Source organism: Oncorhynchus gorbuscha, linkage group LG19 (genome assembly GCF_021184085.1).
Source record: "Oncorhynchus gorbuscha isolate QuinsamMale2020 ecotype Even-year linkage group LG19, OgorEven_v1.0, whole genome shotgun sequence".
NCBI classification, from domain to species: Eukaryota; Metazoa; Chordata; class Actinopteri; order Salmoniformes; family Salmonidae; genus Oncorhynchus; species Oncorhynchus gorbuscha.
In genome coordinates this window covers 54361030-54388003 of record NC_060191.1, presented here as the reverse complement: position 1 = coordinate 54388003, position 26974 = coordinate 54361030, and the positions used below count along the sequence as shown (strand labels likewise).

Genomic DNA, 26974 nt, shown 5'->3' with positions numbered 1-26974 from the left:
AAGGGTGGCGGATGTGTTGTTACCTACCCTTACCACCAGGGGGCGGCCCGTCAGGAACTCCAGGATCCAGTTGCAGAGGGAGGTGTTTAGTCCCAGGGTCCTTAGCTTGTTGATTAGATTTGAGGGCACTATGGTGTTGAAAGCTGAGCTGTGGTCAATGAATAGCATTCTCATGCAGTCCCAAATCAGGAGTCGTTTGTCCTTTTTAGAACAGATGATATTCTATTCTAACATGGTTGCTGCCTTCAAAAACGTGGCAATGGTATTATTTGGGGTAATGGTTTTCATTTTCCTGCTTGAAATCTGATTTGTCAGCAGGAGAAAGTGAAAAAGTAGGCATTTTCAAATTAATCTGAGGTTCACTTTTTATTTCTTTGTTAGGAGGGTAAAAATGGGAGAGGAGGAGAGAAAGAATTGCTTCACTGAGTGAGCAGAACATTCTGTATAGTGTGGCGCATAAACCTTTGCCAGTTGGAGGTTGTTCTTAACCTCTGAGTTGGATCCAAACGCCAATGAGCCAAACGTATTTCATTAATCTTGAAACAAAGCCCCTGCATCAGCAGAACCGCAGACTCCACGGCAGTGAGGATCATACCAAAAACTCTGACAAGAAATACAACAAGAAACCCACCCGCCTCAACAGTAGCTATCCCTCCTCTGCTCCTTGCTCCCTTTTTAATTAAGAGGAATAAATTGCCCCAAGGGTTGATGCATAAGAGACAAAGCACTTAGCATGTCTGGCCTTACAGAACATTTTATATTCTGTTGCCTAAAATAAATAAATGTATTCAGCCCTCGAGGGTACACTTTTTTCATGGCTAAAAGGGCCCTGTGTTGATTCTAGTTTGGCTGCCACTCTACATAAGCACTCATCTAGGGCTGTGTTGCTGTGTTTAAACAAATTAATGGAAGGTATGAATTTACATAACATATCAAGAGAGGGAGGAGAGGGGGAATAAATGGCTTAACGAAGGAGAAGAGGGAGAGAGACTAATTTCAGTCTCCGAAAAGAAAATATCTGTTAAATTACAGTTTTTCTCAATTGCTAAAACACTAAAACCCATTGGCTGAACAAAGTTCTCAGTTGCCTGGACTCATTTAGCTAATTATGCAGTCTGTTGTCAATACCTTAAACCATTTCACATGGTAAAATACAATTTGCAGATCTCACTTAGACTTTTCAGCAAAACTCTAAACACATTCTCATTCTCAAAACACATTCTGCACTCTAATGCACATGTCATCCATACTGGTAAACACAAGTGGCCACAATCAAATACAAATAGAGAACATATGTCATTGATTGAACACAACCACTCAAAATTGATTTAACCTGTTTCAAATGATGCAACACAACCAATATAAGCCAGTTCAGAGAGCAAACAGGTTGTTGAAGGTGGGAAGGAGAAAGTCTGAGAATGGATATTGTAGTACAGTGCATTGTAGGCTGTATACTGTACAATGGATTAATTGTATGGCCCTGAACATTGTGCTTTCCATTTATTAACAGTACTGACTGCTCAATAGATTTTGACTGGTTGCAGGTTCATATCAACAAAGAACAAGAATTACAGTATCACAAGGACAAGTTTGTGAGATGCAGGGTACAGTACTGTAAAAATAGGGGTACAAGGAGGAGGAAGAACAAAAAACAAAATTGCAAAGAGCAAAGCAGAGTAGTAATTTCTGATCAATTTTGAGCTACTATGATAGAACCTGTTTTCGTTCATCAAAAGACAATGAAGGAAAAATATGAATATTTTTTTTAAATTAAAAATGTACTTCTCCCTGAGAATTGTATGTTTTGAACAATGTGTTTTCTATTTTTTGGTGTATTGTTTACTGACTGCTTGAGAGCGTATATCATTTTAAACACTTTGTTTATGATTTGAGAGCGGTGTTTGATTTTGAACACAGTTAAAACTGTTTTGAGGCGAATGTTTCATTTTGCAAGAGGAGTCAAAGTTATGTAAATAGTGTTTGAAGATGAGGTTTTGTGTTTAATGTTTTCAGGAAATGGAGCAAGGTTTCAGAAATTGTGGTTAGCAACTGAGAAAAACTGTAATATCTAAGGTCCTCTGACATATCCTCAGATACCTTCTTGCACATTAATCATCATTTACACCCATTTGAAACCAGAAAGAGAGGAGACAGACAGAGAGAGAGAGAGAGAGAGAGAGAGAGAGAGAGAGAGAGAGAGAGAGAGAGAGAGAGAGAGAGAGAGAGAGAGAGAGAGAGAGAGAGAGAGAGAGGTTGTTTTGCTTTGTGTTGCTCACTACGTCTCCCGGGTTGATGTCACAGGGGATCAAGTCATGGAGGCTCGGGCCTGGCTCATGATTCACACAGAGCGATGAGGAAGCCAATGCGGATGGGAAGAACCTGAGGACAGGAGAGGAAAGGATAGCAGGAACAGCAGCAGCCTCCCTATCTCTCTCTCTCTCGCGCTCTCTCGCTCTCTCTCTTTCTGTCTCTCTCTCATTCTCCCTTTCTCCTTCTCCTCTCTCCTCTAATTTCAAATGGGTGTAAATTATGATTAATGTGCCACATGAAGGGAGCTGTTTGAATAGGAGGAGGAGAATAATAAGCTTAGCCTGCATGTATATTGTGGCAAGGCTGGCTGAGTTTAATAGGGCACTCTCACAGCAGGTAAACCACAACTAACTAAACTCGCACCGCATCACTTGGAGCACATGTTCGACCACAGAACTAGCCTGTCCTGTGCCAGGTTTCCCCCATTCTGCCATTGTTATTGTGTGTGTTTATAGTGCTGGGTATTTTGTCATCTACGTGGTTTGCTCTCTACTGGCTGAGCTGTCTTCGAAATGTATTACGTGTCCAGTAGGTCCAGTGTCTTTTTAATGGTTCTCTTAATTAACTAACGGAAAAATGTTAGTCCTGTCAGAGAGGATGCCCAAGCATGCAATTTAGCACAGGGTAATGAGATTAGTCTCTCATTGGCCAAGCAAATGCAGATCAAACAGTATGGCTGAATTAAAAACAAGGTTTTTCTTTATTTACTTGAGTATAGCGCAGGGCAGCGGCCAGCAAAGCAGCCACAATTATTTTAGCAGTGACATAGCTGAAATGTGGTGATATGGAGTGTGTTTGGCGTTGGGTTGTGAGTGTGGCCAACCAGCTACATGTCAGAGGGAACAGGGACAGTTCCTAGAGCAGGGGCTGGAAAAAAAGTATGCCACTTTCCCTCGCTCAGGAGGGCCATTGTGGACAACCAATGAAAGCAGACCCTTAAACACTCACAAACACCATCTGCCCTGAACACACACACACACATTTAGCAGAGTCCTCTGCTGGCCAACAGAAAATCGCCTCCAAGCTGGAAAAACAAGACCTGTGCAGTTGGTTTGTTTTTTCTCTTTCTTCCCCAGTCCCCTGAAGCACAGGCCAACACTCTCCACGTTGCTCAACTTCTCTGTACTGTGCACATCTGATGTCCTGGACAACTGGAAAATGTACTTTATACCACATTGCTGTAAAACATTCAAATTTGGGGGAGGGGCGTGAGTTACCATATGTTGCATTTCATTGGACAAGGCCTTACATCCAATACAGTAATTGCAGACAGGGGTATGAAAGTGTCATTTTAGTAACTCAACAATGCAATTTTACTGTCTAAGGTATAATTAGTAACTCTAGGAATTGTAGATCTGTGTCAATTTTTTTCACCCTTTTCACACTCCTGGATTAGACAGGGATGTTCCTATTACTCACTCCTGGATTAGACAAGGACGTTCCTATTTCACACTCCTGGATTAGACAGGGACGTTCCTATTTCACACTCCTGGATTAGACAGGGACGTTCCTATTTCACACTCCTGGATTAGACAGGGACGTTCCTATTTCTCACTCCTGGATTAGACAGGGACGTTCCTATTTCACACTCCTGGATTAGACAGGGACGTTCCTATTTCACACTCCTGGATTAGACAGGGACGTTCCTATTTCACACTCCTGGATTAGACAGGGACGTTCCTATTTCACACTCCTGGATTAGACAGGGACGTTCCTATTTCACACTCCTGGATTAGACAGGGACGTTCCTATTTCACACTCCTGGATTAGACAGGGATGTTCCTATTTCACACTCCTGGATTAGACAGGGACGTTCCTATTTCACACTCCTGGATTAGACAGGGACGTTCCTATAACACACTCCTGGATTAGACAGGGACGTTCCTATTTCACACTCCTGGATTAGACAGGGATGTTCCTATTTCTCACTCCTGGATTAGACAGGGACGTTCCTATTTACATTTACATTTACATTTAAGTCATTTAGCAGACGCTCTTATCCAGAGCGACTTACAAATTGGTGCATTCACCTTGGACATCCAGGGACAGTCATTTAACAATAGTGCATCTAAAACTTAGGGATGTTTATTTAACCTATCCTAGGTATTAAAGAGGTGGGGTTTCAGGTGTCTCCTGGAAGGTGGTGATTGACTATTTCACTGTCCTGGATTGACAGGGAGTTTGTTCCACCCTGGGGGACAGGGACGAACAGTTTTGACTCATGGATTAGACGGGAGGACGTTCCTCAGTGGTAGGGAGGCTCAGCAGGCCAGGATGGATGAACGGAGTGCCCTTGTTTGGGTGTAGGGCCTGGATTAGGACTGAGGTGCCGTTCCCCTCACAGCTCCTAGGCAAGCACCAAAATGTTGCCGTTTGCCCTCATTTTTTTGGCACCGTTGGTTGTCAGTTTCAACCCCATGGCCTACATTGCACTGCTTTATTTCACACAAAAACACAATGTAATGTGACAGATTCCCACCAAACCCCTTTTTAGACAGAACCTAATTTAATTACATTCATCAGTGCTCCCATTTCACTGAGAAGTCTGAATCAGGGTAGATCAATTATTGTGTCTGAAGCAAATTCGGAGTGCATTCTTGACGTGTCTGGATTTAACTCCTGAGACTTCAGCAACAAATCAGAGAGACTGTAGGTCTGCCCTTTGCCCTGTTTTTCTAGCTTGGGCTGTCGCAGTGAGCCCACGCCCTGCCTCTGAGCACTGAGTTCTCAGCCTTGGCCCAAAAAGCTCCGCATCTCGTTTAATCATGCTTTGGGGAGTGAAATATGGGCCTGGCGAGCCTGCTGCACCAAAGTCACATTCATCTGGTTTCAATCTCCTCTCCACCCTCGGATGTGGCCGCATGGAAATTCCTTATCTTGCTGACGGGCCGGGAGGGACAACCCTGCCCTGAGAGAGACTGACTGAGCTGATCAGCCCAAAGGCCAGCCTTATTTATTGGGGGAGTGTGTGAGAGCTGTGAAGTTTATGCCACATGTGGATGCATGGGGACCTCTGCTCTGCTAGTGCTGCTGGCCCCCAGAGAGGGGAGAATGTTTTAGGCCTTTCCTGGTGCTCTCTTTAAAAGGGCTTTTTAGGCATGTTGTTTCCTTGTGCTGTAAGATGTTTGGTGGCTATGAAGGTTCAGTGTGCTATGCCCATTCCAAACCAAACACATCACATGCATTATTTTGATAGATATCTAGTGTATGGCACATTACAAATGGACAAAGTACAATAATTATGATTTAAAGATACCTCTCAATTGTTTACTATTGATAGGCTGCTATATTAGGCCTACTGAACTGCTGCATAGTTTCCTTAGGCCAGCAAGTAGTAACTGTCTGTGTGTACCTAGCAGGCACTCAGTGTCTGTCTGATCCATTGGACCTGAGTAGCCAGCAGGACAGATGGTAACCTGGGCCATTAGCGATCCTCTGAGCGTAAACGGGACCTTTCCTGTAAGCGCTGGCTCCATTTTGCCCTGCACAGCCACAGCCACAGCAGCACTTTGTCTTTGTCTGATACCTCACAAATCAACGCCTTTCACAAGCAGTGAAAGCTGTCATGGCACCTCTTCACCTCAGAGGAGATCAAATCAATCTTTTTTTATACAGCACATTTCGGAGATGAAATGCAACAAAATGTGCTTCTCGGGAAAAAATGAATAAAAACAATGAGAAAAAATACAGAAATATTTACAGTTAAAGTCGGAAGTTTACATACACCTTAGCCAAATACATTTAAACTCAGTTTTTCACAATTCCTGACATTTAATCAGAGTAAAAAGTCCCTGTCTTAGGTCAGTTAGGATCACCACTTTATTTTAAGAATGTGAAATGTCAGAATAAAAGTAGAGAGAATGATTTATATCAGCTTTTATTTCTTTCATCACATTCCCAGTGGGTCAGAAGTTTACATACACTCAATTAGTATTTGGTATCATTTACTTTAAATGGTTTAACTTGGGTCAAACATTTTGGGTAGCCTTCCACAAGCTTCCAACAATAAGTTGGGTGAATTTTGGCACATTCCTCCTGACAGAGCTGGTGTAACTGAGTCAGGTTTGTAGGCTTCCTTGCTTGCACACACTTTTTCAGTTCTGCCCACAAATGTTCTATAGGATTGAGGTTAGGGCTTTGTGATGGCCACTCCAATACCTTGACTTTGTTGTCCTTAAGCCATTTTGCCACAACTTTGGAAGTATGCTTGGGCTCATTGTGCATTTGGACAACCGATTTGCGACCAAGCTTTAACCTCCTGACTGATGTCTTGAGATGCTGCTTCAATATATCAAATCAAATCAAATTTATTTTTGGATCAGATATCTATGCTTACAGGGCAAACAATGCATAAAAGCACGGTGGCTAGGAAAAATTTGAAGAAACTAGAGAGGAACCGGGATTTGGCCAGTCCTCTTCTGGCTGTGCCGGGTAGAGATTATAACAGAACATGACCAAGATGTTCAAATGTTTTGAACATGGTCTCAGAACAGTTGAAACTGGAGCAGCAGCACAGATGGTCTTGTCAGATGCTGCTCTCTCGAAGAGATGAGAAAGAAAGAAAGAGAGAATTTGCGAGAGAGCATATGTGGGGTGGCCAGCTCTTCTGGCTGTGCGGGTTTGCTGGAGATTATAACAGAAATGGCCAAGATGTTCCAAATGTTCATAAATGACCAGCATGGTTGAATAATAGACCAAAAGGCAGAACAGTTGAAACTGAAATGAGCTTTGAGCATGGCCAGTGTGGACTAGGGAAAGTAATATGATCTTGTCAGTCAGGAGTCTGAGACATTAACATTCAATGTTACAACCTAAGAGATTCAACAGAAATCTCTTTGTTAGAATGGAAGAAAGTTTGCAGTCCTTATGTCGAAGGTGGATTTTGGGGTTCATAGTCATCTCATTTTTAGGAGATCATGTCAGGTAGTCCTGGGGCAAGGGCTCAGGTCCTCCGAGAGAGAGAAGAAAGAGAGAAGGAGAGAATTAGAGAAGTAGGACAGGAGAAGCTCCCAAACTGACCCCAGCCCCCCGACACATAAACTACCAGCATAAATACTGCCAGGATCACTAGAGGGAAATTTACCACCAACTTCCTGAGACAAAGTAGCCCACAAAGATCTCCGACAGTGCTAGGTGAGAGAGGGTCTAACAAACCAGATCCCAGTGACAGCATTTCGTCCAGAGCCATTGTTCCTGGGCCAGTCTTCATATGACCCACTGAAGAATGAGCAGTGACTTAAAGGTTGAGACCGAGTTTGTCTCTGACAACAGCCTAAAAATGGAGCTCTAAAATCTTTGAGAGGAATGGAAGATACGGCAGGACCAAATCCCATGATAGTTTTTATATTTTCTGGGTCAAGGTTTGGCTTTTTCAAGAGAGGCTTTATTACTGCCACATTTTTAGTGAGTTTGGGGAGAGCCGTTTATTATGTCAGATTCAACATCTCTTTGTTTCTTGGGACCTAGAACAAGGGCCAAGCACAGGAAGCAGCAATTTTGGGGGTTCTTTCATTGAAATGTAGTTTAGTTGGAATAGGGTCCAGTATACAGCAGTTGATTTTGAAGGTTTAGAGGCCATGATTATTTTCATCATTGTGTCAAGAGATATAGTACTAAAACACTTGAGCGTCTCTCTTGATCCTGGAGGTCCTGGCAGAGTTGTGCAGACTCATGCCATCAAAATGACAAACTGATGGGGTCTTGGAGGAATTTTTACGCAGGTTTTTAATTTTCTTGTTTGGCTTTTTCTTTATTAACTTTTAGTGATCATCCAATCGTTTATTATTTTCCTCAAAGAAGTTCATGAATTTATCACTTGAAGGTTTGCATGATTAAAGTGCAAGTCATCCTCTCTTGGGGCAATGCTGCTGAGGTTTTAGGTTTAGTCCTTTGCTTTCTAATAATCATAATCTTTTCCTCAGTTCATGAATTTATCAAAAAGTGCAATTTCTTGGGAATTGGTTAGTTAGAAAAATAGGACGATCGAGCAGCAGTAAGGGCTCTTCGGTACTGCACGGTACCGTCCTTCCAAGCTGTCGGAAGACTTCCAGTTTGGTGTGGCGCCATTTCCGTTCCAATTTTCTGGAAGCTTGCTTCAGAGCTCGGGTATTTTCTGTGTACCAGGGAGCTAGTTTCTTATGAGACATTTTTTTAGTTTTTAGGGGTGCAACTGCATCTAGGGTATTGCGCAAGGTTAAATTGAGATCCTCAGTTAGGTGGTTAACGGATTTTTGTCCTCTGGCGTCCTTGGGTAGGCAGAGGGAGTCTGGAAGGGCATCAAGGAATCTTTGTGTTGTCTGTGAATTTATAGCACGACTTTTGATGTTCCTTGGTTGGGGTCTGAGCAGATTATTTGTTGCAATTGCAAACGTAATAAAATGGTGGTCCGATAGTCCAGGATTATGAGGAAAAACATTAAGATCCACAACATTTATTCCATGGGACAAAACTAGGTCCAGCGTATGACTGTGAGAGTGAGTGGGTCCAGAGACATGTTGGACAAAACCCACTGAGTCGATGATGGCTCCAAAAGCCTTTTGGAGTGGGTCTGTGGACTTTTCCATGTGAATATTAAAGTCACCAAAGATTAGAATATTATCTGCAATGACTACAAGGTCTGATAGGAATTCAGGGAACTCAGTGAGAAACGCTGTATATGGCCCAGGAGGCCTGTAAACAGTAGCTATAAAAAGTGATTGAGTAGGCTGCATAGATTTCATGACTAGAAGCTCAAAAGACGAAAACGTCATTTTTTTTTTTGTAAATTGAAATTTGCTATCGTAAATGTTAGCAACACCTCCGCCTTTGCGGGATGCACGGGGATATGGTCACTAGTGTAGCCAGGAGGTGAGGCCTCAGTTAACACAGTAAATTCATCAGGCTTAAGCCATGTTTCAGTCAGGCCAATCACATCAAGATTATGATCAGTGATTAGTTCATTGACTATAATTGCCTTTGAAGTAAGGGATCTAACATTAAGTAGCCCTATTTTGAGATGTGAGATATCATGATCTCTTTCAGTAATGACAGGAATGGAGGTGGTCATTATCCTAGTGAGATTGCTAAGGCGAACACCGCCATGTTTAGTTTTGCCCAACCTAGGTCGAGGCACAGACACGGTCTCAATGGTGATAGCTGAGCTGACTACACTAACTATGCTAGTGGCAGACTCCACTATGCTGGCAGGCTGGCTAATAGCCTGCTGCCTGGCCTGCACCCTATTTCATTGTGGAGCTAGAGGAGTTAGAGCCCTGTCTATGTTGGCAGATAAGATGAGAGCACCCCCTCCAGCTAGGATGGAGTCCGTCACTCCTCAGCAGGTCAGGCTTGGTCCTGTTTGTGGGTGAGTCCCAGAAAGAGGGCCAATTATCTACAAATTCTATCTTTTGGGAGGGGCAGAAAACAGTTTTCAACCAGCGATTGAGTTGTGAGACTCTGCTGTAGAGCTCATCACTCCCCCTAACTGGGAGGAGTATATCCATTTATATCCATTTAATTTTCCTCTCTCATGATGCCATCTATTTTGTGAAGTGCACCACCCCCACAACATGATGCCGCTACCCCCGTGCTTCACGGTTGGGATGGTGTTCTTCAGCTGGCAAGCCTTTGTCACGCCTTGGTCTTAGTATTTTGAGTTTTCTTTCTTTATTTGGTCAGGCCAGGGTGTGACATGGGTTATTGTGGTGTGTTTTTTTGTCTTGGGGTTTTGTGGGGTGTCTACGTAGTCTATGGCTGCCTGAGGCGGTTCTCAATCAGAGTCAGGTGATTATCGTTGTCTCTGATTGGGAGCCATATTTAGGCAGCCATATTCTGAGTGTTTCGTGGGTGATTGTTCCTGTCTTTGTGTTTGCACCCGATAGGGCTGTTTCGGTTTTCGTTATTTCATTTCATTATTTTTGTAGTTTCTGTATGTATAGTTTTCCTTCATTAAAATATCATGAATCATCATCACGCTGCATTTTGGTCCGATCCTTGTTCTACCTCTTCGTCAGAGGAGGAGATAGAAGAGAGCCGTTACAGCCTTCCCCTTTTTCCTCCAAACATAACAATGGTCATTATGGCCAAGCAGTTTTATTTTTGTTTCATCAGACCAGAGGACATTTCTCCAAAAAGTATGATCTTTGTCCCCATGTGCAGTTGCAAACCGTAGTCTGGCTTTTTTATTGCGGTTTTGGAGCAGTGGCTTCTTCCTGGCTGAGCGGCCTTTCAGGTTATGCCGATATAGGACTTGTTTTACTGTGGATATAGATACTTTTGTACCCGTTTCCTCCAGCATCTTCACACAGTCTTTTGCTGTTGTTCTGGGATTGATTTGCACTTTTCGCACCAAAGTACATTCATCTCGAGGAGACAGAACGTATGACGCCTACGTGATCCCATGGTGTTTATACTTGCGTACTATTGTTTGTACAGATGAATGTGGTACCTTCAGGTGTTTGGAAATTGCCCCCAAGGATGAACCAGACTTGTGGAGGTTTACAATTTTTTTCTGAGGTCTTGGCTGATTTATTTTGATTATCCCACGATGTCAATCAAAGAGGCACTGAGTTTGAAGGTAGGCCTTGAAATACATCCACAGGTACACCTCCAATTGACTCAAATAGGGGACAATTAGCCTATCAGAAGCTTCAAAAGCCATGATGTCATTTTCTGGAATTTTCCAAGCTGTTTCAAGGCACAGTAAACTTAGTGCATGTAAACTTCTGACCCACGGGAATTGTGATACAGTGAATTATATGTGAAATAATCTGTCTGTAAACAATTGATGGAAAAATGACTTGTGTCATGCACAAAGTAGATGTGCTAACTGACTTGCCAAAACTATAGTTTGTTAACAAGACATTTGTGGAGTGGTTGAAAAACTAGTTTTAATGGCTCCATACAAAGTGTATGTAAACTTCCATCTCCAACTCCAACATTAGATCTGATAAAAGTTAATACAAATAATATAAAATAAAATGTATTTTGTATTATTTTGTATTATTTCCTCCTCTTTGAAATGCAAGAGAAAGGCCACATTGCATTATTCCATCTTAGGCGAAATTTAGATTATGTCCACTAGATTGCAGCAGTGTATGTGCAAAGGTTTAGACAAATCCAATGAACTATTGCATTTCTCTTCAAAATGCATCAAGTCTGCCCAAAGGTGCCTAATTGGTTTATTAATACATTTTCAAGTTCAGAACTGTGCACTCTCATCAAACAATAGCATGGTATTATTTCACTGTAATAGCTACTGTAAATTGGACAGTGCAGTTAGATTAATAAGAATTTAAGCTTTCTGCCCATATCAGATATGTCTATGTCCTGGGACATGTTCTTGTTACTTAAAACCTCATGCTAATCCCATTAGCTCACATTAGCTCAACCGTCCCGCGGGGGGGACACCGATCCTGTAGAGGTTTTAAGAATGGAAGGTTGGAGATTGGCCGGAAATTGCCAAAAGCTGAAGAATCTAGATTACTTTTCTTTAGAAGGGGTTTCGTCATAGCAGTTTTTAGTGCAGTGGGAATGTCCCTATGAACAGGGAATGATTAACAATAGCTTGCACTCCTTCACATATACAATTAAAAACTATTTTGAAGAAGGTGGTGGGGATAGGATGCTGCTCCAGTTTCAACTGTTCTGCCTGTGGCTATGTTACCCTGACCTGTTCACCGGACGTGCTATCTGTCCCAGACCTGCTGTTTTCAACTCTCTGGAGACAGCAGGAGCGGTAGAGATACTCTTAATGACCGGCCATGAAAAGCCAACTGACATTTACTCCTGAGGTGCTGACTTGCTGCACCCTCGACAACTACTGTGATTATTATTATTTGACCCTGCTGGTCATTTATGAACATTTGAACATCTTTGGCTTCATGTTCTGTCATCTCCACCCGGCACAGCCAGAAGTGGACTGGCCACCCCTCATAGCCTGGTTCCTCTCTAGGTTTCTTCCTAGGTTTTGGCCTTTCTAGGGAGTTTTTCCTAGCCGCCGTGCTTCTACACCTGCATTGGTTTTAGGCTGGGTTTCTGTACAGCACTTTGAGATATCAGCTGATGTAAGAAGGGCTATATAATGTAAATACGGCGTAAGAAAGGCGTAAGTTGTGATATCACTTTCCTGAGCATGTCAACCAGAGGAAATGAATCCATAGTGCCTTTGTGTGGTAGGCTAGGGCACATATTATCAAACTTCTCATCAGGTCTTGCTTCACTGATACCCAGCCTAATGTTTGCTTTTTTATCTCTGAAAAATGCTGCATCCTCCTCACATTTCGATGTGGAAGAAAGGTCACATGGGTTTGCGAGGTTAGGATTTATCAGACCATCAATGGTCGAGAAGAGCACTCTCAAATTATTCTGATTATTAGTGATCAAGTTAGAAAAATGGAGATGGCGTCCATTGGTGTGCCCTTCCCAGTCATCAGACAGGATGGACAGGGTGACTCCACTCCTAGGAAGCAACAGCAGCATCAGGCATCCACTCCTGGTTTCAGGTGTACTGCGTTTGTTCTTTTCTGCTTTGTCAGTCAAGTCAAATTAGGTAGCCTAGTGGTTAGAGTGTTGGACTAGTAAGTGAAAGGTTGCAAACTCAAATCCACGAGCTGACAAGGTAAAATAGTTTGTTCTACCCTCAAACAACGCAGTTAACCCACTGTTCCTAGGCTGTCATTGAAAATAATAATTTGTTCTTAACTGACTTGCCTAGTTAAATAAAGGTTAAAAATAATAATAAGTCAGATACATACCATAAGTCTGGAGACAGTGATAATATGTTGCTGGCGAACTAGCAGCCTCGGATCAGGGGAGGGAGATAGCATCCCCTCTGTTTTCAATTAGCTTGTGAAATGTACAACATAGGAGGCGCTCTGTTGTTGTTCCGATCATATTTGTCCATGGACACAGCCCAGCGCTTCAGTGCCTTTGCTCAGAAATGCTCTGTCTAACCCTGGGTGAACTCAAGGGCCTCGACACTGACAGACAGTGGCAGTGGACAAGCTAATGGAATGAAATGTGTGTGGAGAGGAGAGGAGAGGAATCAGGGAAGGATCCAGAGCCCCAGCAGCACGCTCAAGCTGAACCCACAAAATGTAGCATGTCCAATCCCAGGCTGTTTTATGCTGTCTAAAGCCATGGTTTAGATTTAGCATGTCCAAACCCAGGCTATTTTATGCTGTCTAAAGCCATGCTTTAGTGTTTGCATGTTCAAACCCAGGCTGTTTTATGGTGTAAAGCCATTCTTTAGCTTTAGCATGTCCAAACCCAGGCTATTTTATGCTGTCTAAAGCCATGCTTTAGTGTTAGCATGTTCAAACCCAGGCTGTTTTATGGTGTAAAGCCATTCTTTAGCTTTAGCATGTCCACATCCAGGACGTTTTATGCTGTCTAAAGCCATGTTTTAGCGTTAGCATGTCCAAACCCAGGCCGTTTTATGCTGTCTAAAGCCATGCTTTAGCGTTAGCATGTCCAAACCCAGGCCGTTTTGTTTTCAAACAGCCCTGTTTTCACGTACCACCACCATCCTTTGTGTTTTATTGTCTTCCTACATCTTGTAAAAGGAGTTAAAGAGACTCCTTTAAAACATCATCATCAAAGTATTGAACTGCATTTAATAAAAGTTAATGGCACAATACTTGAGGCAGACAGCATCTGATATTTTTATTGGTCGTACAGTACGCTGCTACAGACCATTCATCACCACAGAGACTGGGCGAACATCATGCATTCCACTTCCTGTGGTCATCCACCTAGTCAGCTTTATTTTCCACCTAATGGACATAAAAAATAGCAGATTGCAGCTAAATGGACTTGGCAGCACCATAGGGTATTAAGTATTGATCTTCGGAGGCCAATGCACAAATTCAGGCAGCACCAACAATGTGAGTGGAGTTCACCAGCAGCCAGCCTCAAATGGAGATTAGACCGCATAAATAACAGGGAAATAAACGTTGTCTATTTTGTGTCCTGAATAATGGAGAGAAATGCACACCTGTGGTGCCAGGTGAAATAGTACACAAAAAGGTTGTTGATACATGTATGGATACCATGGCAATTGTGTTTGGTCTCAGATCTTCTCCATATGTCTGTCCCAAGCATAATTTAGCTTCTATCATGCCAATACCCAACAGGACAGCTCCTGTTATCAGTAGCAGGTGAGGCAGTATTAAACAGTGCTTTAATTCATAAGGCCAGCTTCCTTGTTGACTGCACCATCTGTTTTGATGTCAGGGTCAAGCCAAGCCTGAACCCCATGGAGGCAAATCTATGACTGTTTGTCTTTTTCTAGTTATTGTTTCTTGTTTCTTCACCAGCTAACTGTTACAGTAATAATCCTCTGTGATTAATATTTCCTTTCTGTTTGCACAATCCTGGAAAATAACCTTTTTGTTTGCCAAGAAAAATAACTTAATGGCACTCAAAGCGAAAAATAGGCCCAGCTCAGAAAACAATAGTTTGGCTGAATTCTTGGAGAAACTGTGATTGTGCTTCAATTAAATACAGGTTTTCCTAATAGTTTCTGTGAAAATACATGTAATTTCTTAACAGGATGTATAATTGTTGTCTTTAAATATCCCAAATTTCTGACTCAGTCAAATATTGCCATTGTTTTCCATCCTTACTTACTGTATACACACAAGTGAAAATTATTTTCAGCGAAGTTGTCTAATGTTTCTGTGGAAATGGCAAAAAAGCAGTCTATTCTAGCCTGTCTGAGAATGTCTTACCGTGTCAAGGGATTTCAGTCCCCTGTCCATGAAATGTGGCCGCTCTAAGATGTGGGGCATTGGGGGCTAGCAAAGGTTTTGCAAGGGTGTGTGTGTTCGTGTGTCTCTCTCTTAGTGTGCGTCTCTGTGTGTCGCTCTCTCCCTCTCTGTGTGTGTGTGTGTTCTGGGGGGAATGTGCCCTTTACAAGGCCCACACCCCAACCACGTGTGAAGCAAACACACACACACACAGAGAGAGAGAGAGAGAGAGAGAGAGAGAGAGAGAGAGAGAGAGAGAGAGAGAGAGAGAGAGAGAGAGAGAGAGAGAGAGAGAGAGAGAGAGAGAGAGAGAGAGAGAGAGAGAGAGAGATTCTGCCAAGGACCAGCACATTAGTCATTTCAGCTGTTTTCTGTGAGGAGTAAGTCTAAACTTCTCTCTCTCTCACGCTCTCTCACTCTTTTCTGTGAAACACATTGTGTTGCATTCCAAGTCTGAAATGTGCTGTATAAATAAAGCTTGATTTGATTTAATTTGAAGAGAAAGCTAAGTACGTACTGTATATAGACACTCTCGTCATTTGTAGCGAAGTGAATTCACGCACATGCTGGTATGTTTTGTAGTGGCCAGATGTGGGGAGGATGTGTTACCACAGCAGAGAAGAGGGCCTTTGTCCAATCCCCACAATTCAGCTGAAGCGTGTTATCTTGCGCAAGCCAGACCATTTGACATTTGGGGGGGGGCTTGTTTATTTAGAACACATCATGGAAATAGGAGGTCCTTTGCATGGTGTTATTTCAAGCTGAAAATAACACCTTAAACGGTTTAACACCATTACAAGCCTCCAGCGATTATCCTGCGAGGGAGCCTGGAATCTCTTAAGATGCATTGGCATAATTCAAATGTAAATGAAGAATGTATTTTTTATTTTTCCTTTACTTAACTAGGAGAGTCAGTTAAGAACACATTTTTATTTTCAATGACGGCCTAGGAACAGTGGGTTAACTGACTTGTTCAGGGGCAGAACAACAGATTTTTACCTTATCAGCTCTGGGATTTGATGTGGCAAACTGTTGGTTGAATGTCCATTCCAAATGATGAATATGCGTTTTAATTCAAACTCGACCAATGACTATCAGTCTTTGTGTTTGAGCACTTTTAAGTCCTGTGCCACTTGTTACGGATACAGGTATCCTCTGTGTGTTTGTTTTCTCTCCTTCTGCCCTAGTCACAGGTGGCAATCATCTGTCGCCAATCAGTCACCACTGAAGACACACCTGCTCCTTTTCCCTTCCCCAATCACATTCCCTTTCCCTTGGTTTAAAAACCCAGTCAGTTGTTTCAGAAACTCTCTCTCTCTCTTTCTGGAATGGTACATCTCTCTTTTGTTGTTGCGCCTAGATCTCATTTTGTCAATTATCTTGTGAGTATGTATGACTGTTAGTTTTTTGGTGGGAAAAGGGTATATGAAGCCAAGTCGCCCATGGGCATACATTACCCGTAGGAGAACTCTGTCTAAGTACCCTAGTTAGAACTGGGTGGACCACCCACTGTATTTTATTGGTTAGGTAGCTAACTGTTCTTAAAGCAGGTAAGAGTAGATTAGGTTTTAAAATATATATTTATTAATACTTTTTCCTTGGGTCCAGCTCAGCCCCCCCCCCCTCCATTACCGTGTGTTTGAAATAAACATGTGTTTGACAGTAGGTTTAGGTTGTCTGTGAATTTCTTTTAGTTCTCACTGTTCCTTTTCACGGTTATGATTTGCATGAGATATGTTACGGGTCTTGTTTCCATCCCCCCTAGACTGCAGGGCCAAAGGAGTTCGTAACTCCACTCTGTCATATGTGGAGCTACGGTTTTACTGAGCCACATAAAGGTAAAGGGAGGAAGTGGGGTGGCAGTAGCTGCTGATTGGAAAGCCTCGAGTACCACATGTGGTACACTCTGGAGCCCTGGTCGTTTAAGCTAACGCTAACGGCTAAGCAGCTGACGCAACATCCATAGGATCTTGGATAACACCCATGTATACAGTATGATGACGACAGCTGCAGGGTTTGGAAGATGTAAGCAGGATTCCGTGACTTGGCGTTCCTTTGGGAAAAGTCGTAATTAGCTTTTTGAGGAATTTATCTGCTGCTAGTTTATTGAAAACTTTTGGGTGAATTAAAAGGGCTCGGCATGAAACCAATTTAACATCTATTTTAGGATTCTATCAGTGGGATGGTGTCCATTTTTTCTTGATGTGACATAGATGACAAGCCCTTGAAATAAATGTTAATGAAGCCAACAATAGCGCTTGAGGTGAAAACGCACCACAGGGTCGTATATTATTCAGACCTTAGTGGAATTTCATCTCCCATTCCTTATTTCCCATAGGCTCTCTCCCTTTCCCTATTTCTCTCCTCCAGGTCATATGGATTATCCTTGAAGCGATTCCATTCCTTTGTATCCGCCTGCTCTAGCCAGGCTCTTAGGAATCCATCATCACAGATGAGTGTGTACATGACTGGGCCCTCATTTTAAACATTTTCAATCCCCGGCTCTCTCCATGCTTGAAATGGCCCTGATCTTTAATAGTACTGTTAGTGGCATGGAGAAAAGTTCCATATTAGCAGAAGGGGTGTTGGTTGCCGGGCGCAATGCAGAGAAGGATTATGGGTACTTTATCCCTTCAAAAAGCAGCCTCCAGTCAGTGAAAACACAGCCCTCTTGGATTCCACAGGAGAAAAATATTCATGACTTGGACCAAGAATTAGGGAGTGCCTGCAACGCGTACAATTTAATTTTAAGGTGTGATCTCTGGTAGAGTTAAAGTATTTAATCCCTTCAGAAGAACTAATTAAAAAGAGCCTGTATATGAATGAGGCTGTATAAAGGAGTCTCTGTGAGAGGTCTGACGAGGGTTGTTTTTGTAGCCTGTTAGTTTGTACTAGTGTCTCCGAGCATGGCTCTTGTCTGGGGAGCCATCAGAGATGTGAGAGCATTTTCAGTGTTTCAAGTCCACCTCAGAGAGCAGTATAAATGAGAGCATATGCTTTACCTCCCTCTGTGCCCATCGCTGTAATAACTGTTTCCTTGTGAAGAAAGCACCAATATATTTACCATTTGTATAGCAACAGGTTGTCAACAAACCCACAAGTATTAATTTCACTGATCTTTCTGAACACCAAGCTGTACTTCTGGCTGTGACCAATTTTCCCTCTAAGCTAGCCCCGAGATTGCTGCACGTAAATATTAGCTCACAGAGAGACTCAAGAGATTGAACTTCACTCAACTTTCTAGAGCACCAAGCGGTTGATCGGGATCGACTAGTCAATCTCTAAGGCATTCCTAGTCGATCGCTAAACATTTCTGTAAAAAAATGATAAAGCCTTTTTTATCTCAGACGGTACTGTAGGTGCACCCGATTCATGATTCTGCTGCCCTGTGTGCCAGATAGGCGAACTGTTGTCAATTTGAACCATTTAATGTGTGAGGGTACAACTCAAGATGACTGTCTGCAGTAATGTAGCAGGCATAAAAAAGCTTGATACTGTGAGATTTCAGAATGTTTAAAACCATGACTAGAGAGACTGTCAACAAAATCAACAAAGAGCTGCTCTTTTTATGAGTGAGTTTAAGTTCTTACTCGGAGCTGTCAACACTTTGTATTGATCACTTTTATAAGCCATAAAATGTGCATTCTTCCTATTTCCTTTCAGCTTCACAGAAAGCCCTGCAGCAGTAACTAATGAGTAGGAAAGTGTATCTATAGGCTTGCATTCTTATTATTACTGCGTCTTTTTTCATATCAATCAAATCTATTTATAATGCCCTTTTTACATCAGCCGATGTCAAAGTGCTGTACAGAAACCCAGCCTAAAACCCCAGACAGCAAGTAATGCCGATGTAGAAGCACGGTGGCTAGGAGAAATGTCAAGATGTTCAAACGTTCATAGATGACCAGCAGGATCAGATAATAATAATCACAGTGGTTGTAGAGGGTGCAACAGGTCAGCACCTCAGTAGTAAATGTCAGTTGGGCTTTTCATAGCCGATCATTCAGAGGTAGAGACGGCAGGTGCAGTAGAGAGAGAGTCCAAACCAGCAGGTCTGGGACAAGGCGGCACGTCCGGTGATCAGGTCAGGGTTCCATAGCCGCAGGCAGCATGACCAGGTGAACTGGGGACAGCAAGGAGTCCATCAGGCCAGGTAGTCCTGAAGCATGGTCCTAGGGCTCAGGTCCTCTAAGAGAAAAAAGAGAGAGCGAAGGAGGGAGCATACTAAAATTCACACAGGACACCGGATAAGGCGGGAGAAAAACTTCATATATAAGACTGACCCCAGCCACCCGACACAAACTATTGCAGCATAAATACTGGAGGCTGAGATGGGAGGGGTCGGGAGACACACTGGCCCCGTCCAACGAAACTTTGACAAAGCACAGCCCCCACGCCACTAGAGGGATATCGTCAACCACCAACCTACTACCCTGAGACAAGGCCAGGTATAGCCCACAATGATCTTCCCCATGGCACGAACCCGAGGGGGACACCATCCTGGAGAGGAAGATCACGTCAATGACTCAACCCACTCAAGTGAAGCACCCCTCCTAGGGACGGCATGAAAGGGCACCATTAAGCCAGTGACTCAGCCTCTGTAATAGGGTTAGAGGCAGAGAATCCCAGTGGAAAGAGGGGAACTGGCCAGGCAGAGACGGCAAGGGCGGTTCGTCGCTCCAGTGCCTTTCCATTCACCTTCACACTCCTGGGCCAGACTACACTCAGTCATAGGACCTACTGAAGAGATGAGTCTTCAATAAAAACTTTAAGGTCGAGACCAAGTCTGCGTCTCTCACATGGATAGGCAGGCCATTCCATAAAAATTGAGCTCTATAGGAGAAAGCCCTGCCTTCAGCTGTTTGCTTAGAAATACTAGGGACAGTAAGGAGGCCTGTGTCTTGTGACTGTAGCGTACATGTAGGTATGTACGGCAGGACCAAATGCTTTGTGGGTTAGCAGGTAGACCTACAGTAATATTGAGGAATATTTCACTTTCTCTGTTCACAGGAGTAACAACATGTGCATGATGCAGAAATATGCTGTTTGGCTCAAGTTTCGTCATCAGCTGGAAGACTGTGTCCCTTGTTTGTCAGTGTCAGTGGAGGAAAGGGAGAGCGGAGGAATGTTGAGAGGCGGACCGTCAGTCTGCTGCTCTCTCCTTCTGCTGAGACTGACCGTCAGATGCAGGCACCATCAGCACAGTAAAATAATAAGCAAATTATTTAAATGTACGCTCACTCAGCTGTGCTTTACAAGTAATATAACAACGGATCTATTACCTGTATGATCATATAGGCTACCTCAAATTTTGAAATATGATTTTTTTTAAATGTCCTGAACAACAATGCATTGGCACAGCCAATGTGCAGTGATAATGTACTGAGCCTATAGCTTACTGAGTGGTAGATCTTGGGTTGCATTTTGACTCGTAGTGATCTTGACTCGGTTGGTGACCACTGTTCTAGAGTTTTCCCTGTTAACACTATTGACGTTTCTCTTTACTCTAGAAATTGTGATTGAATCAATGCAATATTATCCCATTTCAATGCAACATACCAAAACTAACTATGCAAGAGATTTTTGTTGTAGGCAGAACACATCGGAGTAGGATTCTATTGCATTGACATGCACTACTCAGCCAGTACTCTACACAGACCCGTGCAGCATAAACAATCAGCGCTGCAGTAGGCCTATATGCAAATAGACCATCTGTGTCATTTACTTTGAACTGGACTGTGCTTACAGCATGAGTAGATGCGCTTGTTTTGAGATCAAAGCGAGAGCTTCATGTAGCCACGTCTGCACATCTTGTTCATATCCTTTGCTAGTTAGTGAGTTATTAGCCCAGTTATATATAATTTATAGTCAGCAATAGGGGAGTGATTGCTTCCTACAGGAGCACAAAATGTATACATTTCTAGACATCTTTAAAAAGTGAGTCAGGTTTTTTGTCTTAAAGTGTTGTATTTTAAGACAGACTTGAATAAGCTAAGTAGCCAATAGGCAGAGGGTAGCATAATTTGTCTGATTCTCTCTAATAATGGCATGGAAATAATAATGCATTTAATTTTGTGAAGTAATTTATTGCATCAAACAACACCACATTTCCAGACACCTCCTCCACTGAATGACAAGTGGATAAACAGGTTATAATGTCAAGCCCTGCATGTTTCTTAAGTCTCATGTAATGTAGGCCTACATTGAAGACCACACATTGGATGCTACTGTAGACTGAATGATAGAACAGCTACTGTATTTCCATGTTGAAATGTTATGGCTACATTATGATCAAATAGCCACAGTAGTCTACAAGGCCACTGTTAAAACTGTAACTTAAAGCGGGTACAGCCTCCGTGTTAACAGTAAACGCGCACTGGAAGATGCACAGAATTGTCATAACGTTCAAGTTTGTGTTCAGCAGACCTGAAATATGCTCGGTGCCAAACATTTTTTGAGGAAACTTTGGTTGTGACCTCTGACTATTTCAGCGTTTTCCATCATTTGAATGTGTCCCCAGCTCAACTGTGTGTCACCAGTTGCTTCTGATGCATTTCACACATATAAGTCATACCATGGAGCTAAGCCAAATTCTTTGTACCTGGTTATCCGGGAGGCATTTCTCTATGTCCCAGCCCATTGTTCTCTGAGTAATTCTCCCTGTCCGCTCCCTCTGTTTTCTTCTCCTGCCAGAGAAGCCTGTCAGTGGAGCAAGATAACACTTTAGTATAGAGTGACTGTGCTGAGAGATGAATGCTGCAGTCCTTTCTCCCTGTCTGGACCTTGTGTGGATCAGCTGGTAACTCTTATGCAATTTGAAACTCTGTATGCCCTACGACTGCTATATTCTACTGCACATGTTTGCACAGTGGCCTTGATTTACCGTCAGCATGAGATAGGTCTTGTCTTCCCATTATGCAGTCGGAAGTATGAAAGTGCATTTCTGAGACAGCAGATGTTCACACAAGGCATGCAGCACACACACACACACACACACACACACACACACACACACACACACACACACACACACACACACACACACACACACACACACACACACACACACACACACACACACACACACACACACACACACACACACACACACACACACACACACACAAGCTCATTGTGGCCAGAATCTGTTGACCATGGCGAACAGAGTGGACTTATTAAACACAAGACATTGGGCCTTCTCTTCTCTTTTTCCTCCCCTGATCTCTACAGTTGTGAGAGACAGAGGTCAGGAGCTTTAGCGGTGCTGAGGCCCCAGCCAAGCCAACGTGCTGAATGGGACGTGGAGCTTGACTTTGGGCAATGTGAAAGATCTGGGGCCGCTGCCTGCCTGCATCCCACTGGCTGCTCTATAATAAGACTGTACCATTCTGCGGGGAGGTGGATTTACTGGAGCACAACTCCCCCTAGGGCATTTTCATAGAAATTGGTTCCTCCACTATAGTCGCCCCAGCTCTCCCTCACTCTCTCTGTCCCTCTGTCTCTCTCTAAGCCTATGCTGCTGCCAGGTCCCCTTTTGTTCATTATAATACATTTATTTAGCTCTTTTCTTTGCTTGGGTAAAAACTGAGCCCTGTCAAAAATGTCCATTTTCAGCCATGTTGATCCCAGTCCAGAGAGTAGAGGAAATGAGAGAAGAGGAGGGGGAGAGAGGGGGGTGTCTTGTCAGAGCCAGAAGTTATTAACATAGTTACCTTATCGCGAAACACCCCCTTGACTCACAGCTCTCAGCTAAGATGGCCTCCTTAACATACAATTTCCCAGGGCCCTATGGAATGTCAAGAAGACGTGAACACATAGAGGCCTCGTGATTAGACCTGGGATCAAATACATGTGTATTTGAGTATTTCAGTATTTTCAAATACACAGCCCAAAACAAGTATTTGTATTTGAATGGTTATTTGTAAAAAATAAAATAAAAATAGTCTGCCAACTTGTATTTCAAATAGACTGACAAAACACACTCATGCATTTAATCCAGGAATTTGAAAATAGTATTTGAAATAAGTATTTTACAATACTGTAATATACTTTCCAATTGTATTTCCAACTACATAAAAATATTCAACCACCCCACTGGGCACAGACATCAATTCAACATCTATTGCACGTTGGTTTAACTTAATTTCATTGAATGACGTGGAAACAACATTGATTCAACAGTGTGTGCCAAGTGGGACTTGTCTTTTCAAGTCAAATATATCTGAAAGGTTACTTTGTATGTACTGTATTTGAGATATTTGAAATAGTATTTGAACCGAGGTCTGCTCGTGATGTTTTGACAATTTTGCTGTGCCTGACAGTAGATAACGTCTCAGACTATTTACTGTGTCTCCGGTATTCATAGTAATTCAACCATCTTTTTGTTTTACTTGTCAGCATGCTGCCCACCAGTTCTAGTTTGTATGGAAACGACCAAGTCAAGAAGTATTATGCTGAGTTAGGGGTTCAGCTAAACTCTTTTTCTCTTGCAAAGGTAGCAACAGCCAAAGTAGCCAGTATGCTAGCAGAGCATAAATGCTCCAAAGACCCAGGCCTGGATAATATTCCAGCAAGGTTTCTTTGAAATTCTGCTGAGGAAATTGCCCCTTGTATTACACATCTTTAATCTCTCTCTTGAACAATGCATCTTTCCCATGGAAACAAGCTAAAGTTATACCTCTCTATGAGAAGGAGGGATAAAGTCTGACCATAGGAATTATAGGCTTGTATCTATCCTCAGTATAACATCAAAGATCCTGAGTCCACATACTCACATAAGCAGGAGCTGCTTTCAGGAACTCAGCTGGCTGCCTGTTGATGCTAGGGTGTCCCAGATTAAAGTCTGATTTACACTAGTATTTATGGTTCTGCGTCCAGATATCTGACTGATTACTTTCTGCATGTTAGGGATGCACACAACCACAGCACCAGATCAGGTGTTGCTAATGTGTGCTTATACAGGTTCAGGAGTAATGCTGGGAAAGGTACTTACTTGTATACTGGAGCCTCAGAGTAGAATGAGTTACTTAACAATAAAGTACCAAACTGTTTGTCTTCTGTGCCCATATGAATGTACCCTGCGATGTAACTGCAGTGATGATAGATGTTCTTCTTCTTTGGTTTTATGTTTTATTACCTCAGTGCCATACTGTGTTCGATCTTGCCTAGCCATCTTGTCTCAAGAGGACCACAATGGAAATAAGTCCCAGACTTTATTGTGTGTTATCCTCCATGATTTTACTCATGTGCACGTATGGCTTTTTAAAGATTTATGTGCGATTTTTATTTTTATTTATTTTTTATTTTTTAAACGGCTGAAATAACAAACTAAAGTAAACTGAAATATCCCACTATATAAGACCATTGAATGCCAAGGGCATAAACTAAAGACTACCTGAGGTTCCTATACAGAGTCACCATAGTATGCTGTGACACCCTGGTATGCCGCATACTGGGTATCTCACAAATGATGGTTTCCATCGGTCCAAACCGCCACAGCTGTGAACACTGTGAATGAAGCCAATCCAAAAAATCTGAGAACAAATCGACTTCAAGGTAGACTTATTTTGGACCCCAGAGCACAAAATCCCCTCTCCACAACCATAAACTGAGGATGTAAAAGCTGATTGTAGTGTTACTATAAAGGCATTGTATTGTTTGTCATGTTGTTGGCTGAAATTAAGATAATTTCATATATGGTAAATCCATTGACCGATGATAAAGTGAAGCCTAATTCCAAACCCATGCAGTCTGTATTGGCTCAGTGTGCTTGTTGGAAGGTCGTTGAGAGTTTGCTAAAGGAGTAGGCGATATACAGCACAGTTAATTGCACATACAACACACAACCTTCTATATACTGCCTTTGATAATTGGTCCTACTCATATCGCTCCCATGCAAAACTCTCTCTCTCTCCCCGACTCCCCTGGCGAAGGGAGGAAGTAGGGCAGGTGGTGGAGAGGTGAGGTGAGCTTACTAGCTGTTATCAGGCCCAGCACACCGAGCAGGGGCTAGACAGCACGGCTTGAACAGGCCTTGGCCAGCAGCATGCACTGGGCTCCCAACGGACCATCACCGGGCCCTAACACTCAACGGTCACTCACTCTCACACACACACACACACACACACACACACACACACACACACACACACACACACACACACACACACACACACACACACACACACACACACACACACACACACACACACACACACACACACACACACACACACACACACACACACACACACACACACACACACACACACACACACACTCCAGCCAACCTCCTCCTTCCTCCTCCTCAAAGTGATTAGGAGCTATGCTGAGAGGATGACCACAGTCCTCTGTTCTGGCTGGATCATTCTCTCCTAGGCTCCCCTCCATGACTTCCATCCAAGTAATATCTGCGGGGTGCCCACAAGATGAATGGCTTTGCAAATGCTGCATTAAAAAGTCATGAATGGGGATACCTTCAGGGGAGTTGGGAGCTCCTTGGCTTGAAATAGGTGGCCGTTTTTTCTGATGAGTAATGATTTCAGCAGAGCAGGGGAGAGCGAGAGCAGTAGGAAGACCTCAGTAATGTGTCCTGTCACCAGGGTTGTATTGAAAAGACTGAGGGCCCTGCTGTACTGTAATATGACCTCCTTTCCTGTGGTGCTGGGTGCCAGTCAGAGAGGGCGTCTGGAGCTGGGTCAACGTGGTGAGTGACTGGTGTGGAGCCCAGGGTTATTGCATCAGGGAAATGTGAAAGTCAAATAATGTTTTAGAGCTGCACACAAAGTTCACAGAGTAATGATGTCATCATTATGAGTCATTCAACCTCTTATGAATAACAGGTTTGCAGGTATGATACCTCCCTCCATGTACCAAATAAAATATATTTGCCATAGTTGTCGACTACAACTTTACCATGAAATGCTTGCTTATCAGCCTATCCCAATGAGGCAGAGATGAAACATAATAATACAACATTGAAATAGAAACACGGAGAGTAAAATGCACGAGAATGGAGCTACATCCAGAGAGTACCATTATCAGATCAATGTGGAGCTACATACAGAGAGTACCATTATCAGATCAATGTGGAGCTACATACAGAGAGTACCATTATCAGATCAATGTGGAGCTACATACAGAGAGTACCAGTATCAGATCAATGTGGAGCTACACACAGGGAGTACCATTATCAGATCAATGTGGAGCTACACACAGGGAGTACCATTATCAGATCAATGTGGAGCTACATACAGAGAGTACCAGTATCAGATCAATGTGGAGCTACATACAGAGAGTACCAGTATCAGATCAATGTGGAGCTACACACAGGGAGTACCATTATCAGATCAATGTGGAGCTACATACAGAGAGTACCAGTATCAGATCAATGTGGAGCTACACACAGGGAGTACCATTATCAGATCAATGTGGAGCTACATCCAGGGAGTACCAGTATCAGATCAATGTGGAGCTAGACACAGGGAGTACCATTATCAGATCAATGTGGAGCTACATACAGAGAGTACCAGTATCAGATCAATGTGGAGCTACACACAGGGAGTACCAGTATCAGATCAATGTGGAGCTACACACAGGGAGTACCATTATCAGATCAATGTGGAGATACATACAGAGAGTACCATTATCAGATCAATGTGGAGCTACACACAGGGAGTACCATTATCAGATCAATGTGGAGCTACACACAGGGAGTACCATTATCAGATCAATGTGGCGCTACATACAGGGAGTACCAGTATCAGATCAATGTGGAGCTACACACAGGGAGTACCATTATCAGATCAATGTGGAGCTACACACAGGGAGTACCAGTATCAGATCAATGTGGAGATACATACAGAGAGTACCAGTATCAGATCAATGTGTAGAGGTACCAGGTATTCCAGGTAGATATGTACATGAAGGCAGGGTAA

General features: G+C 42.9%; 1 protein-coding gene across 1 annotated transcript in view; it reads left to right on the top strand.

Annotated features, from left to right (window-relative positions):
• LOC124005819 (CXADR-like membrane protein) overlaps positions 1-26974 on the top strand; it is a 97529-nt gene that overhangs the window by 54801 nt on the left and 15754 nt on the right. The gene's annotated exons all lie outside the window — the stretch shown is intronic.